This window comes from Rhipicephalus microplus, chromosome X (assembly GCF_043290135.1).
Source record: "Rhipicephalus microplus isolate Deutch F79 chromosome X, USDA_Rmic, whole genome shotgun sequence".
Classification (NCBI taxonomy): Eukaryota; Metazoa; Arthropoda; class Arachnida; order Ixodida; family Ixodidae; genus Rhipicephalus; species Rhipicephalus microplus.
In genome coordinates, this window is record NC_134710.1 from 287,069,690 (window position 1) to 287,084,118 (window position 14,429).

Below are 14,429 nucleotides of genomic sequence, written 5' to 3' on the forward strand. Positions count from 1 at the left end.
CATATATAAGGTTGCCTTTCTTCCTTCTACTAGAAAAAAAGAGGGTTCGTCCGGGATCGGAACTCGGGAGCTTTCGCACTCTAAGCGAGAATGGTACCCATTGACCAACGAGCCGACACACATCCTTAAGACAAATCCTATGCGTTGTGGAGCGTCTTGAGCTCATTGGTCTCGATGGTCAGACCAACCAGTTGACCACACCCCAAAACACATGGAAGTTGTCTAATAAACCTTAGGTTCACAAAAAAGAACTACACAAAACAAAAATGCCGACATATCCACGAAGTGAATGATGATGAGTGGGCGAAGCTCCGGAGGTAAACCTGGTAAACCATGAATACTCCGTACATTTTGCCCACTCAATCATCATTGACTTCGTGGATATGGCGGCACATTTTTAATGATCATCGAGCGTTGGTGTTCGAAATAAGAAACTCCGGAAGGATTCATCGGTAAACCGTGAATCTTCCGTGTAATTCGCCCAGTCGATCATAGTGTAAATACGTTAGAAACACTGTGTGTGTATATACACAAATCAACTTTTGTTTGTTTTTAGACGATGAATGGCTTGCGATGTCCCTTTATTATGACGGCTTTACGGTCTGCGAAATGAAGAGAGAGCGGTTCCTGCATGGGTTGCAGTGGACAATTTGTAAATACTAGGTCTATGCATGTTCCTAGGATCGTGGTAGGTTTCATATGGCCAAACGATATACATCTGAGTGCATATCTAGAAGCCATATGTAGGATAAGTTTATGATATCCACGTTGAAGTCTCCAAGTAGTACAAAAGGGCCATTCTTGTATTCTATTTTATAACATCTCGCATCTTTCATCATCAACTACAATTACCGCCATCTAGTTTATAACATCTTGCAACTTTTCATCGTCAGCTACAAGTACCGCCATCTAGTGAACGCTCTAAGAACTAAACGAGAGGTGGCTACATACAGGGGACGCACAACCCACGCCTTAAGGAGCTTCGCCCCTAAAAGTTCTTTGAAAACGAATTGAAGGTCACCTTTGTCCTACGATGAAGCCAGAAGAGGGAGAAGTGTTCGGGGGCTCAAAACCGCCCCACACCCCGGCTGCACCATACAGTTGCCGGCGTGGGTTTTAGATATGCGCTTATATACCCGTACACATGGAAACACACCTACTAAAACGCATCAAAGGAGCCCACAATCAGCTGCAGCCACACGAATTCGTCTCAACAAGTAATAGTTCGGGGCCTGGTCCCGGGCATGGATTTGGGCTTTGGTGTGCAAGCGTATGCGCGAGGAACGCTTCTATATGCGAGTGCGTAGCACTTGTGCTCCCTTTCCGTCTTCGCTACTTTCTTCATTTTTTGCCTATTTTCCTGGTCCCGCTTGTTGGATACCGTGCTGAATGGTTGTGTCATCCGCGATCTCATAGGCGCCAGCATAGCTCTTGCCGATTGGTGCCCCGTCCTCGAGCTCCTTCGACCACCTCCCAATCTATTTTCGTCATTTCCACTTCTCACTCTATCTCTTTTAATCCCTCCTTATCTTAATGCCTTAAGTGTTAGCTACTGGGAATCTTCGCTTTTCAGACCTCTGGCAGCTCTCTGGCAGCCAGAGATAGCTCGAGAACAACCATACAGTTCCGGCTGGGACAGGAAACAGCGTCGTGGTCACGTGTATTGGAATCCGAGACAACGCGAAGAGTCCCCGAGATTGCAAAATCTGACGCTGGCACAGCCAGCGTAAACGTGAACAAACGCTACCGCCATGGTCATGGCGTGGCAGCAAAACGAAATATTGAACCACGTGCGCGTTGGTTTCTTCTACGTTGCCCATTTGGAGATATGTGTCTATGCTTTCCGAAAAGCTGAAAGGATACAATTATATTCTCCAGCGTACGCATTTGGGATACGACCTCGTACGCTCGCAAGCTCACTCTCAACTCTCCCCGTTCACGAACAAAACAGCCAGCGTGCGCACGGTGCCTCGCGAACGATGCAAGGTGAGCTGCCAAGCCGCTAATTGATTAAAAAGATCACGTCTGCTTAGTACATGTAACAGTTGCTGCACACTACGACGCGAAATCTCACGAAAGTGATCGAGCCCGGAAAAGCACACGAGGAGTTCAGCTATCGCGCATTGCGTTGCACACGCGTTTTGTCACCAACATGCGTTTTGTCTTGACTTCAGAAATATGGCGATGTCGGTATCGGTACTACGCGGGCGCGTTTTGTCCAAAATAAACTTGCCTTTCATCCATGCGTTTTCGACTCGGTTTTGGCAGATGTTGCCAGGGCGTCTTTTCAGGTGGCACTTCCTAAATCTCATGCGGCTCAGCTTTCATTTGACTTACTGTTATAACCGTACATACTGCAAGACATTATCACTAAGAGGTGAAAAAAGACAAAATCGATGATGAAATATGAAACGAAATCATCTTCGCTTTTTTTTTCATGTCGACATGACGTAGCGCAACATAATATCATAGCACATATACGGGCCCGTTGATCGAAATACGCTCGTACACCGTTCGTGAACAATGAGCATGACACTTTTAAATAACACTGTCGCGATTTCTGTTATCCAATCTTGGTATTCTTCCGCCATCGACAACTGAATAGTCATGTTCTGAAGAGCTTCATGCAGTTCACGCACGCAAACATACGACTGGGCGAAATAGTGGGTTCAAGCACAATCGTATTCGTTAAGTGCACATAAAGCAAGCACAGCACCACGAAGGACTTCTACGAAAAGTAAATAATTTTGAAAGTTGTCGCAATACGGCGTACGGACGGGCACAACTTTCGGGGCATGTGCACGACGCAGTTAGCTGGCAATAGTTCACTGCCTTGTTCACAGAAAGAAGGTTCAAGGGAAAGACAACAAAAGTGATAAACAGTAGCTACAAAAGATTGTTGCCACTCATAATCATCTTATCTCACACGGCAGTACAGGCTTTAGAAGATAAGGCCACGCGTGATGAGGTGCAGTCCCTAAGCGCCTACATTTCAGTCTGCCGAGTCCTTAGAAAATGGCGGCCAGCACGGACTTTCTCCTTTCGGCGCCTGCTAGCCCAAACCTGCCAAAGAGCTTAGTAAATATTATGCTTCTGGCTACACTCGGGCTCCCCGCGTGTCGCCAGAAGTCGTGGGGCTCACTTTCCTCTTAATTTCTACTCTCCAGAACTAAAGCCCCTATACCCTCGGAAAAGTACACCCTTTTTTATCTGGGCCGCTTCCTCCTCTCCCCGCCGAAGAAGCTCGTCGCGCGTTACAGGGGGCGCCACTGTCGCAAGCGAAAGAAAAAAGCAACGCACCTGGGTGGAGGCGGCGAGTGGGAGAGCAGGGTTGTTCTTCGGGACTTTGTCGAATTCCGCCATGTTGTCAGATTCCGTCATTGATCGATGATAGTTGGCCAAATGAGCTGCTACGACCTCTCTAATTGGCTTAAAATGCCGCCATTACGAAATTTGACAATATGGCGGAATCAAACAATGTCCAGGATAGCACTCACGATGGCGGTATTTTGCGAAGTATAGAGGCTTTATCAAGAACTACCCCCCCCCCCCCAGCCCCTGAACACAGCCCTCCTGCCTGCCACAATCAGCAGCCCTGTTCGCCTGCAGTACCACCAGGCGGCTCTTGGTATCGTGAGTAGGGAAAAATTGGTAATCATGCCTTTTATAGATAACAAAGGCAGTGAATATAAGGTACAATAATTCACGCTAGAGATAAGTGGATAAATAGAAATATCTTGGCGTATGGATAAATAACGGCGCTGAGTGTCTAAGGGGGCACGAAAGATACGTAATGACTAAGGGCAACAGGAACGCAGCTGTACTGAAATATAGGGCACTGTGGAACTACAATAGGTATACCGTCGCAAGAGGAATTTAGAAAGGTGTCATGGTGCCGGATTTGACGTTCGGCAATGCGGTCTTGGGCATAAAATCAGAGGTTCAAGCAAGATTGGAAATTAAACAACGTGGCATAGGTAGACTTTCTTTGGGAGCATACGGGAATACCCCAGACCAGGGGTTACAGGGTCACACTGGATGGACATCGTTAGAGTATGGGGAGGCTGACTGCTAGATGAAATTTGAGGAGCGATTGAGAAAAGTGAGAGAAGAGAGTTGTGTTAGGAAGGATTTCAGCTATTTGTACATAAATAATATTGATACTAAATGAAGGAAGCAAACTCAAAAATTGTAAATCAAGTGTTTAGACAGCAACAGAATACCAAGCCAAAAGGAAACATTGGTTAAGAAGAAGGTGAAGAAAGCAGGGACGGACAAGTGGAAAAGTGGAATGCTTACGAAATCATTACTGGAGACCTCGCGAAACTTCGATCAGGAAATTGCAAAACAAGTGATCCGCTATCATTTTCGGGGTAGTTTTCTGCTGTTCGAAGCCAAAACGGGAGTATTGTGGACCACACACACGTTTTGTGGTGGGTGTGGAGAAGATGAAGAAATGGCGGAACATTTGATGATGTTCTGTAAAGGGCTCCACCCTACAGTCCGAGATGATGGCACGGAGAGAGAGAGACAGAATAATAATAAGAAAGGCGGGGAGGTTAACCAGGGCCGAGCCGAGGTAAGCCACACTGCACTAAGGAATGGGAGAGGGGGAGGAAAATTATAGAGGGGAAGGAGAAGTCACTGACTGGGCTGACGCGTAACAGTTTCACGTTTCACATAACAAATGATAAAACAAGCTGGTGTCTGTGAGGAAACGCAATAGCGCTTTAGTTGCCTTCCAGAACTGGGACGGGCCACGCCATGGTCCTGATACCTTCTAGACAGTGAAATCACTTCAGAATACTGCGAAGGTGAAGCCTCTCGTTTGTGTATGCCGGACAGTAACATAAGAGGCGTTCAATAGTCTCATCTATGGTGCAGTCGCGTAACGCCGTGCTGTCCGTCATCCCAGTCTTAGATGAGTAGGCATTTGTGAATGCTACGCTTAGATGCAGATGGCACAACACTGTACCTTCCTCTCTTGAAAGACCAGTGGGTAGCCGCAGTCGTAGAGATTGGTCGAGAGAATACAGCCATAATGTGAAAACTGTGATGACTGCAACTTCTGGAATATCATGTTCAATTGCAGCTGCATTTTCGATGGAGGCGAAAATGCAGGAGGCCCGTGTGCTCAGATTTGGGTGCACAGTAAAGAACCTCAGGTGGTCTAAATTTCCGGCGCCCTCTACTACAGCGTCTCTCAGAATCATATGGTTGTTTGGGGACGTAAAACCCCCATATCAATCAATCAATGGAATGTCATGTTCTGCGCCTGCCTATATTATAGTATCCAGACGCGTCAATCCTGAAAAAATGCATGGAAGCAAGGTTTGTTTGTATACATGTGCATTTCTGGCTGGTTCATCGGCGAGGTCATTGCCGGAGATGCCGCCATGATTTGGTATCCACTGAAGAGAGATGTGGCTATAAGAGGGAAAAGAAGAGAACAATGAGCCCGGTAACTGTCTGCGTCAGGGTGCGACACCTCAACAGTAGCTCACAAGGGATGGGGGTGAGGAGGGATTAAAAGGATAGAAGTAAAGGTATAGTGAAAGAGAGATGCGCTAAGCCAGCGAGAGAGGACATATGAGGGCATAGGAGAGATAGGAAAGAAGAAAACACGGTCACAGGAGACTGAGGACGGGGCACCACTTGCGAGTGCTCTTGTCGGCGTCAGGAGATGGCATGGAGCAAGTCCAGTAGGTCAGAGCTACACTGTCGTCAGAGATCGGCGTCATGAGATGACGTAGGGCCAGCCCAGTCGGCCAGAACTACGCTGACATCAGAGATCGCGAGGTCACAACCGGTCGGCACAGAATCTAGCGAGCGAGTCTCACAACGTTGTGTCCTTTTTTGGTCACATAGTGCAGCATTTCACTGATCTCCCACATAAGTTGTTCATATGACCCACGACGAAGTGCCGACGAAAGAAATTGTAGAGCTGCCTTAGAGTGGCTAAATACTGCCCATCGATTAGCCGGTTGTTGCTTTATATAACCGATTGAACCTGACAGGGCAACGATTTCCGAACCAGTCGATGTGCTGCACTTGACAATGCATGTAAGTGATGTTTATGTGTCGCGATGGATTGACGGTGGTACCGGTGGAGCTAGTTTTGATGGTTGAGCCATCCATGTATACGTAGATTCTGTTAGCATAGAAGGTGTGCAAACTGTCCAGGGCTGCTTGCTTCAAAGCCAAGGTAGAAAGTACTTTTCCGTTTCTAATTCTTGGGATGGAAAGGCGAACGTGGGGTGTCATAGACACCACAAGGCAGACTGTGGGCAACTGTGGGCGCAGGTTATCCAGATGAGGACAGAGGACGTTCGAGGACAACGAGAGACTTTTATATACACGAAGACGGACAAGGGGATACACACAACATAAACTCACACATATATACACGCGTTCACGGTCCTACGTGGAAGGGAATTAATGTTCTTGTTCGTCCACTCACGTTCTACTCTTGGGGCGTGAACGTTGCGCTTGACCTTGAGCTCTCTGGTAGTCAGGAGGCGGTGTGCCTTGTGCTTGCGGAGTTCGTACCGAGGCGGGGCCCGGCCTAGAGGATAACCGCCAGGGGCATCCCAGTACGGTGGGCAACGCCTGGGCTTGCCTGTACACCACCGAGAACAGCGTACCGCCGACTGCCGCGAACAGACCTGGGACAGCGTCTCACTCCGAGGCCAGAACAGCAGCTGGCCGTGACGAACGTTGCTTCAGACCAACCGGGGGGTGAGATGGGGCGATGCACAGTCCAGGACGCACCCGAGGACTTCAACGCCGAGACGAGGCCCGGACACGGAGGATCAGAACGAGCAGTCGGGGCGTGGCCCGAACTTGTCCTTGCGCTCTGCTCTCTGGTGTTAGCCGAGCTGTCCCCGTGGCTCGGGAGCTTTTCACGAGGCACGTGCACGAGCACGCGCATTAGCGAGCTCATAGTTTCACCGCTATCACCATCATGATGATTCCCGCGCACCCGGAAATACTAAATCGGCCCCGCACACTGATTTTCTACGTCAAAGCATGACGCACACTTTCCAGGGCAGCGTTTTTTACCACATCTTCCCGCCAGTTCAAGAACAGCGACACGGTGGGAAAGAAGGGTAGGCATGTTCATGGAGTAGATAACGTGACACTCGCGTCACGAGTTCTTGGTGTGTCTATACGAGTAACAGGACCGTTACTTTCCGGCCGTTTCGCTGACACGATTTTGTTTGATTTGTTCTTCTGGGGTTGTAGGAGCTCTTGTCCTACAACGTGACCAAGGAAGCTAGTCGTCGGGGAACCTATCTCGTTTTTCTTCTGCTTGATAGTTAAATGCGTCTCGCGCACACGTTGAAATACATGGCGTAATGTGACCATGTGTTCCTCCCATATTGCGGTCGCAACAAGAACATCATCAATGTTGTAATAGACATTGGTAATGTCGCCGACAACTTCTCGCATCAATCGGTTGAACACAGCAGGTGCAATTTTTATGCCAAAAGGCATAACACAGAATTGGGATAGGCCCGAGTCACAGGAAAATGCTGTAGCTTCTTTTGACGTACTGGCCATGGGTACTTGCCAATATCCTTTTGTGTAGTAACACTTCGAAAAGCATTGACGCCCAGTAAGTCGTGCAAACATTGTCAGCGCGAGGAATTGGTTCCGCATCCGGAACGACCACATTGTTTAGTTGACGAAAATCAATGCAGAGGCGCATCGTGCCGTCCTTCTTCTTGACAACCACAATCGGCGCTTGATAAGCAGATGTCGACTTCTCCATTATGCCCAGCCGTAACATTTCTTGGATCTCTTTCTCAATAGCTTCCTTAACAGCGAAAGGTATGGGGTATTGTGGGACATGTATGGGCTGAGCGGTGGTCGATTTCAGCTGGCGCTCCACAACATCAGTCTTTCCAGGCAAATCAGAAAATATGTCGTGGTAGGCGGAAAGAAGCTCGCTGACTTGATTTCTTTGTTCTCTAGTAAGTCTCGGTGCTACATCCCCATCCTTCCAATTCTGCGTTTGTGCAAGTGGGGCATGTAAAAATTCTCTGCGTCTTCGATTTCTATTTGATGGATTGACGTTACAGCAGCAGCTGTCGTCGTTGACGTGTCCGGGGCCTTCCGCAGCTCGTACTTTTTGAACATGTTGATGTGGAAGACAGTTGTTCTGTGACCAAGGTCCACAGCATAATTCAATGGGCTTTTCTTGTCTGTCGCAGTATAGGGGCCCTTCCATGTTAGTATCACTTTGTAGTGATCGGCGGGTAGCAGCACGAGAACTTTGTCACCCACGCTTAAGTCCCGCTTCTTCGCCTTGCGATCATAATAAGTCTTCTGGCGAACATGTGCCTTCGCAAGGTTCTGAAATGCTATTTCACAGGTTCGTTGCAGACATTCCCGCAATTCTACGATGTATTCGTAGGCTGATTTGGTCGCGTCATCCAACTTTGGGTTAGTCCACAAGTCTCTCAAACTCGTCACTGGGCCGCGAACGTATCGGCCGTAGAGTAACTCGAATGGCGAGTATCCGGTACTCTTTTGTGGCATCTCCCGATACGCGAAAAGGAGTGGGCCGAGGTAGCGGTCCCAATTTTTCGGGCTTTCCTGACTCATTCGGCGGAGCATTTGCTTCAACGTGCCGTTGAATCGCTCCACTAACCCATTTGCCATCGAATGGTAAGGGGTTATCGGTAATTGCCTGATAGATAGTAGCCGGCTGAACTTCTTCATAACCGACGACAGGAAGCTTGTCCCGCGGTCACTTACAATTTCGCGTGGTAGACCAACTCGCGAGAGCATTTTCATTAGTCCCTCTGCCACGACCTTGCTTTCACTCGAAGGAAGTGCGATGGCGTCTGGATATCTCGTTGCAAAATCCACCATGGTTAGAATGTACCTGTTGCCCTTGGAAGATGTCGGTGACAAAGGGCCGATGATGTCGATGCCCACACGTGAAAACGGGGTCTCAATGATTGGCATGGTACCTAGCGGAGCCCGACCAACCAAATGGCGCGGGACAGTCCGCTGACAGATATCGCAGGACTTCACAAACCTCTTGGTTTCTGATTGAACACCTGGCCAGAAGAATTTGGCAAGAATACGGTCAGTTGTTCGGGATATCCCTTGGTGTCCGGCGGGGATACCTTCATGGGCTAGATTGAGCACAGTCTCTCACAGTTGTCTCGGTACGACCAGTTGCTAGAGTTCCTTCTCCGAGAGTAGCTTGTGCTTCCGATACAAGATACCATCGACAAGAAAGAAGCAGGTTTCGCGATTCTTTACTATCAACTTTTTACTAAGGCTCTCTTAACAATGCCGTAACGATGGGTCATTTCTTTGGTATTCCTCAAGGGACACTTTATCTATGATTGTGGCAGTGGCTTTCAGAACAGGCAGCCTGGTTGTGGGGCGTGTTTCTTTCACTGCTGCAGCACTATCAACTAGTGGCCCGAACTTGTCCTTGCGCTCTGCTCTCTGTGGTTAGCCGAGCTGTCCCCGTGGCTCGGGAGCTTTTCACGAGGTACGCGCACGAGCACGCGCATTGGCGAGCTCATAGTTTCACCGCTATCCCCATCATGATGACTCCCGCGCACCCTGAAATACTAAATCGGCCCCGCAAACCGATTTTCTACGTCAAAGCATGACGCACACTCTCCAGGGCAGCGTTTTTTACCACACAGACGGTGAACGCGCCGAGTGTATGAAACCGGATGGTAGCAAAGCGTGGTGGGAGCTGACGGCCTTAGAGAACGACGCCTGTGGTCGTTTTCCTGGCGGGAACGCCAGATGACTCGATACCATCCATGAAAATGCCGAACATGTGCTCTCCGCACGTCAGTTTTGACGTAGGTCGTAACCAGATGGTCCCGAGCCCATAAACTATGTCTGCTATTGAGGTAGTTTTTGGTAGGCCAAGACAAACACGTAGTGCTTGCGCTTGCACGCTATTATGTGCTAGAATGTTTGTCTTGCAAGTTTTAGTAAGCAGAGAAAAACTGTAGTGCAGTAGACCTATCAAAAGTGGTTGGTAAAGCTTTAGGATGTAACTCAATGATAGACGCCATCTTTTTTCAGCGAAAAATTTCAGGACGTGGGCAATACATATGACTTTAACTTTCAAGTTAGTCACATGAGAGCTCCAGCAGAGGTCGCGCTGAACAATGACACCTAAAAAACGATGAATACGCTTGTAAGAGATAGGTTGGCCATTAATGTTTATCGGATAACTTGGCATCGTGTTGTGCGTGAAAGCGACCCCTGCACATTTGTCTGTTGAGATTGTTAGGCCTTGTGTGCGAGATAATCAGATGCTTGCTACGCTGCCCTACTAGGCGGCTACTTAGCCGCGTCTCGGCTGGACACCTCCTCTGGAAATCGTGTCCGTAGCCCGACAGCTCCCCGTATCATCAGGCTTAGGATGCCTTGAAGCCAAAACACGCCAGTGACGCGCGGCCCTGGCAGGTAGTACGTGGCAGGTAGCCCGGGCTCAGCTGTTACAAGGCTTGGGTTCGAAACCCAACGGCCGAGTGGCGAGCCCCGCTTCCCTTGTCTCTTCTCTCGTACCTTCGCCGCCACGCTCTACCCTTCTTCTTCTCGTCCCTACCGTGGCATATTTCTATTGGTCTTCAGTTTTTTAAAGATGATGGTATTTATTGCGGTACTTCACCGCAAAAATTTCGAACTGTCTGTCTGTCTGTCTGTCTGTCTGTCTGTCTGTCTGTCTGTCTGTCTGTCTGTCTGTCTGTCTGTCTGTCTGCCATAATGATACACCTAAAGGCCCCAAAGAATACCCAAAAACGCCAATCCCAACCACAGTGCCCCCCAATATTGTTCTAGTTTCAGCATTCATACCAGTGTGATTGTCAATTAAAAAGAAAGTATTCCACATGTCTGAGGCACCACAACAACGCGTCAATATTCTGCGTATGTGGGTTTATAATAGAAAAAGCATACATAAGTAATTCTGAGGAACATAGCATTTATTGCTCTGCGAAGACAATGCAACGCTATGCACAAAAAGGCAAATGTTTCCAACGTTTTGTTGATATGACACGGTGGTGACATCTGCCCGTCGCTCTGCGTTCTATACCTTATTGCCTCTGAGACAGGTGTGCACGCCGTCCTTCGTTTTCGAAGATAACTGCCAGATAGTGCTTGTGTAACGTGCCTATGCGCTCGTTAGTGCTAAATCGCCAATTTTCTAACGCAGAACACCAAATAAACGTTTTGTTCACTCTCTCCAGACGCAAGACTCTGTCGACCACACCTGTAGTGAAACATGCAGATACAGGGCCATTTTTGTGTTCTCTTTGGTTTCCAGCTCAGCACTCGTGCCACCTTCATGTTTGTCTGCTTCGAACTCTTGAAATAGCGCACCCTTTGAATTTTGGCGCAAGTCATTTATCACAGTCCCTAGGATTCAGTGGCACGAAAGTTGCCGATGCCTTGCAGGAGTTATTAAAGTTATTAAGGCATCAAAGAGATTCACACTGTACAACGTTTCATTGCTCCTAAATTACTTGTTTTCAAAATACTTTCTTTATAAATTTATTTATTGTTGTTTCTGAAATATCTGCTACGCTTTCTATATTCGTCATTTAAAATTGTCAATTTTTTAATTTTTTCCTCGTTCCTTCTTATTGCTTTAAAAACGTGAGCTAAAATATAAGAGTATTTCTTTAGAAGTTGCTGGGTTTTGTCCAATCCTCCAGCGTGGGTGCGTGCCGCGAATTCCGGGCTCTTCCTCTTCCACCCGCATGCCGAGATTTGAAGACAACCTACATTACAATTGCACGATTCCGCACCTTAACCTAAAAAAATGCTTATCAGACCTTGTCTTTACAGCTTCTCCAGAATATAAGCACCTATTATTTCCCTGGAACAGTGAGTTATCGCGGTCGAAAATAATGGAAGTGGCCATAACCAAACTTCGCTGCCGGGTTACCTCCCTTAACATTTACCTGCATAGAGCAAGTCAAGCATTGTCTTCTCTGTGTTTCTTCTGTAAGGAGGAAGAAACAATCAGTCATTACTTTATATCCTGTCGCCGGTATACGTCATTGAGAAGAAGATTCATAGCACCACCTCTTCGAAACTTGGGTCTGGAAATATCCGAATCATTGTTCTATCATTCGGCGCCTCTACTCTAGATTACAGTCACAGGGATGTTTACTACGCCAAAGAGAAATTTATCAGTCAGACTAAAAGAATATATAGCTAAATTCTTTATTCGTTTGAACTTTTAAATATTATTATTCAGTAATTATTTCTTGTGTAACCTATCTGTAGCATATACGAGTAGTATTGCGAAGAAAGAAAAAGAATTCACCTAACACTCGGCCAATTCCCTGCTTTGGGTAAGAGCCATGAGATGAGTAGAAGGAGAAGAAGAAGGAGGAGGAGATATCAACATAGCCGAGATTCTTGCCTTTTGTTGACGCCACTTCTTCATGCGTTCTGCTAGGCCAGCTTTTCCACGTGCAAATTTGCATTCCGTTACTGGTAAGCGAATACGTTTTGTTATTTTGTTTACGCTGCCGTGCTGCGACCCGTTCGGTGATGAAGGCACAAGGTGTAATTGTGAAGACTACGAGAGAAAAAAAAAAGCGTTAAGTGCCTCCCGTTAGATGCAGGATGAGTAAGGCTTATGTTCGTCGATGAATTTGGCGCACGACTATTTTGAGCCGAAGCATATCACAGTGCAGCACTCCTCCCCTTCCCCTTTTCAGTGACGATCTACAATTGTATACAACATTTTCTCATTTACGAACACATATTCCCTTTTGCATTTGCCTAGGCACTGGCGATGACTCCATGTTGAAAGCCAAGTTCTATCTTTTCCCAGTGTATTTTCCAATGTTACACTAGACGGAACTCTGGAGCTAGTGTCTACGGGAGCTGCAGCTCGCATGGTGCTTCAGCGAGAATGAGAATGATGGGTAGTAGATGAATTTGCCTCATAACCGTAATTTCGGCTCCATTTTACGTTCGGTTTGGAGCTGCTTTGTCACAAAACGACAGAGAACAAATATTTGGCAGTGGCACTTCACCACCTTAGCTTTTTAGGCTCACCAATTCTTATCGGACGGCGAAGTTTATAACGGTTGTTTTTTTTTTAATTCGAAACGTGACCAAAACACTGTTGTAAACGAAGCCACAACGACATTTTGAAGCCCGCAAGCACAAATACTAGGCAAATTCACGCACAATACCCATCATTCTTATTTCGCTCAATGTACGCAGCGCCAAAATCTTTTCCAGTTAATTTGAGAGTACTCTATGGATTATATTAACTCCCTCCCTCCTCGTTCTCGTAAGGATTCTGTACCGCACTAGCTTTGCATTTCCTCCGGGATCTAATGGAGAGGAAGCCTGTTTCACCTCACGTAGTTTTGCAGTGTTTCCTGATTGCTGAAGCGTCCCAGCTATCGATGACGTCGTGTGACAATGTGAGGATGTTATCTCGGAACATTGACTTATTTGACGCCGTGATGAAGCCATAAATTTAGACTACTTGTGATATTACTATGATTTCATAATGCGACATCAACACATGATCATGTTCTGTTTCGTCATTCGTGTTGACTCCGATGGCCACTTTTCGCAATTGATGACGTATCTATAGGGCTGTCTCTTCTATATAAATGGATGTTCTCGCAAAAGTCTGTGTTTAGGGGGAGGGGTTGTGGATACGCGAAAACGTAGAGTGAAAGTATACTGTTAAAATAATCGCGCACATATATAAAAAACACCAGGCCTCCACGTAAAGCTCAGGACAGTCACCGCGAAAAATTGGCGAACTTTCAGAGCCTTTTATGAACAGTCTTTGGGCAACTTACAAGCACACTTGCTGGGTGTCCACTGCGCCATAATTAATCAGTTTTTTTTATTATGCCGGCATTCACTATGCTATCGGGGGTCATTCTTCAGAGAAGCAAGGTATCCACTACACAATTGCAAGGAAGATTGCGCAAATTTTTATTAGGGGCTGATGACGATGAATAACTAGGCCTGAAGTGGATATGCGCAAGTGTTAGGTGATCATGAACAAGCTTTTGTAATGTGTTGGATACTTGGACCACCCACTCGTTAAGCAATTCACATCGTGGGATGTCTGGTTTCTTTTGCGTTCTAAAACGCTTTAATACGGATACTAACGCGATTCCTTAAAGGGACACTAAAGTAAAGTAACAATTTACGTCAGAGTGAAAGCTCAATGTATGACAACATCCAAGACGACAATAATATTAACAGGAGGGCCCCACTTATCTAGAAATTAAAGTAAATGCATGAGCCACATTAAGACATTCTCAAAATGATAGCGATCACGTCAGACAATCCACTACACTTATTCACTAGCAATTGATCTAGCACCACTGAATAAAAAACTTTCTGTGCATAAAAAGACGCAATAAATTGCTCTTTGTTTGTTT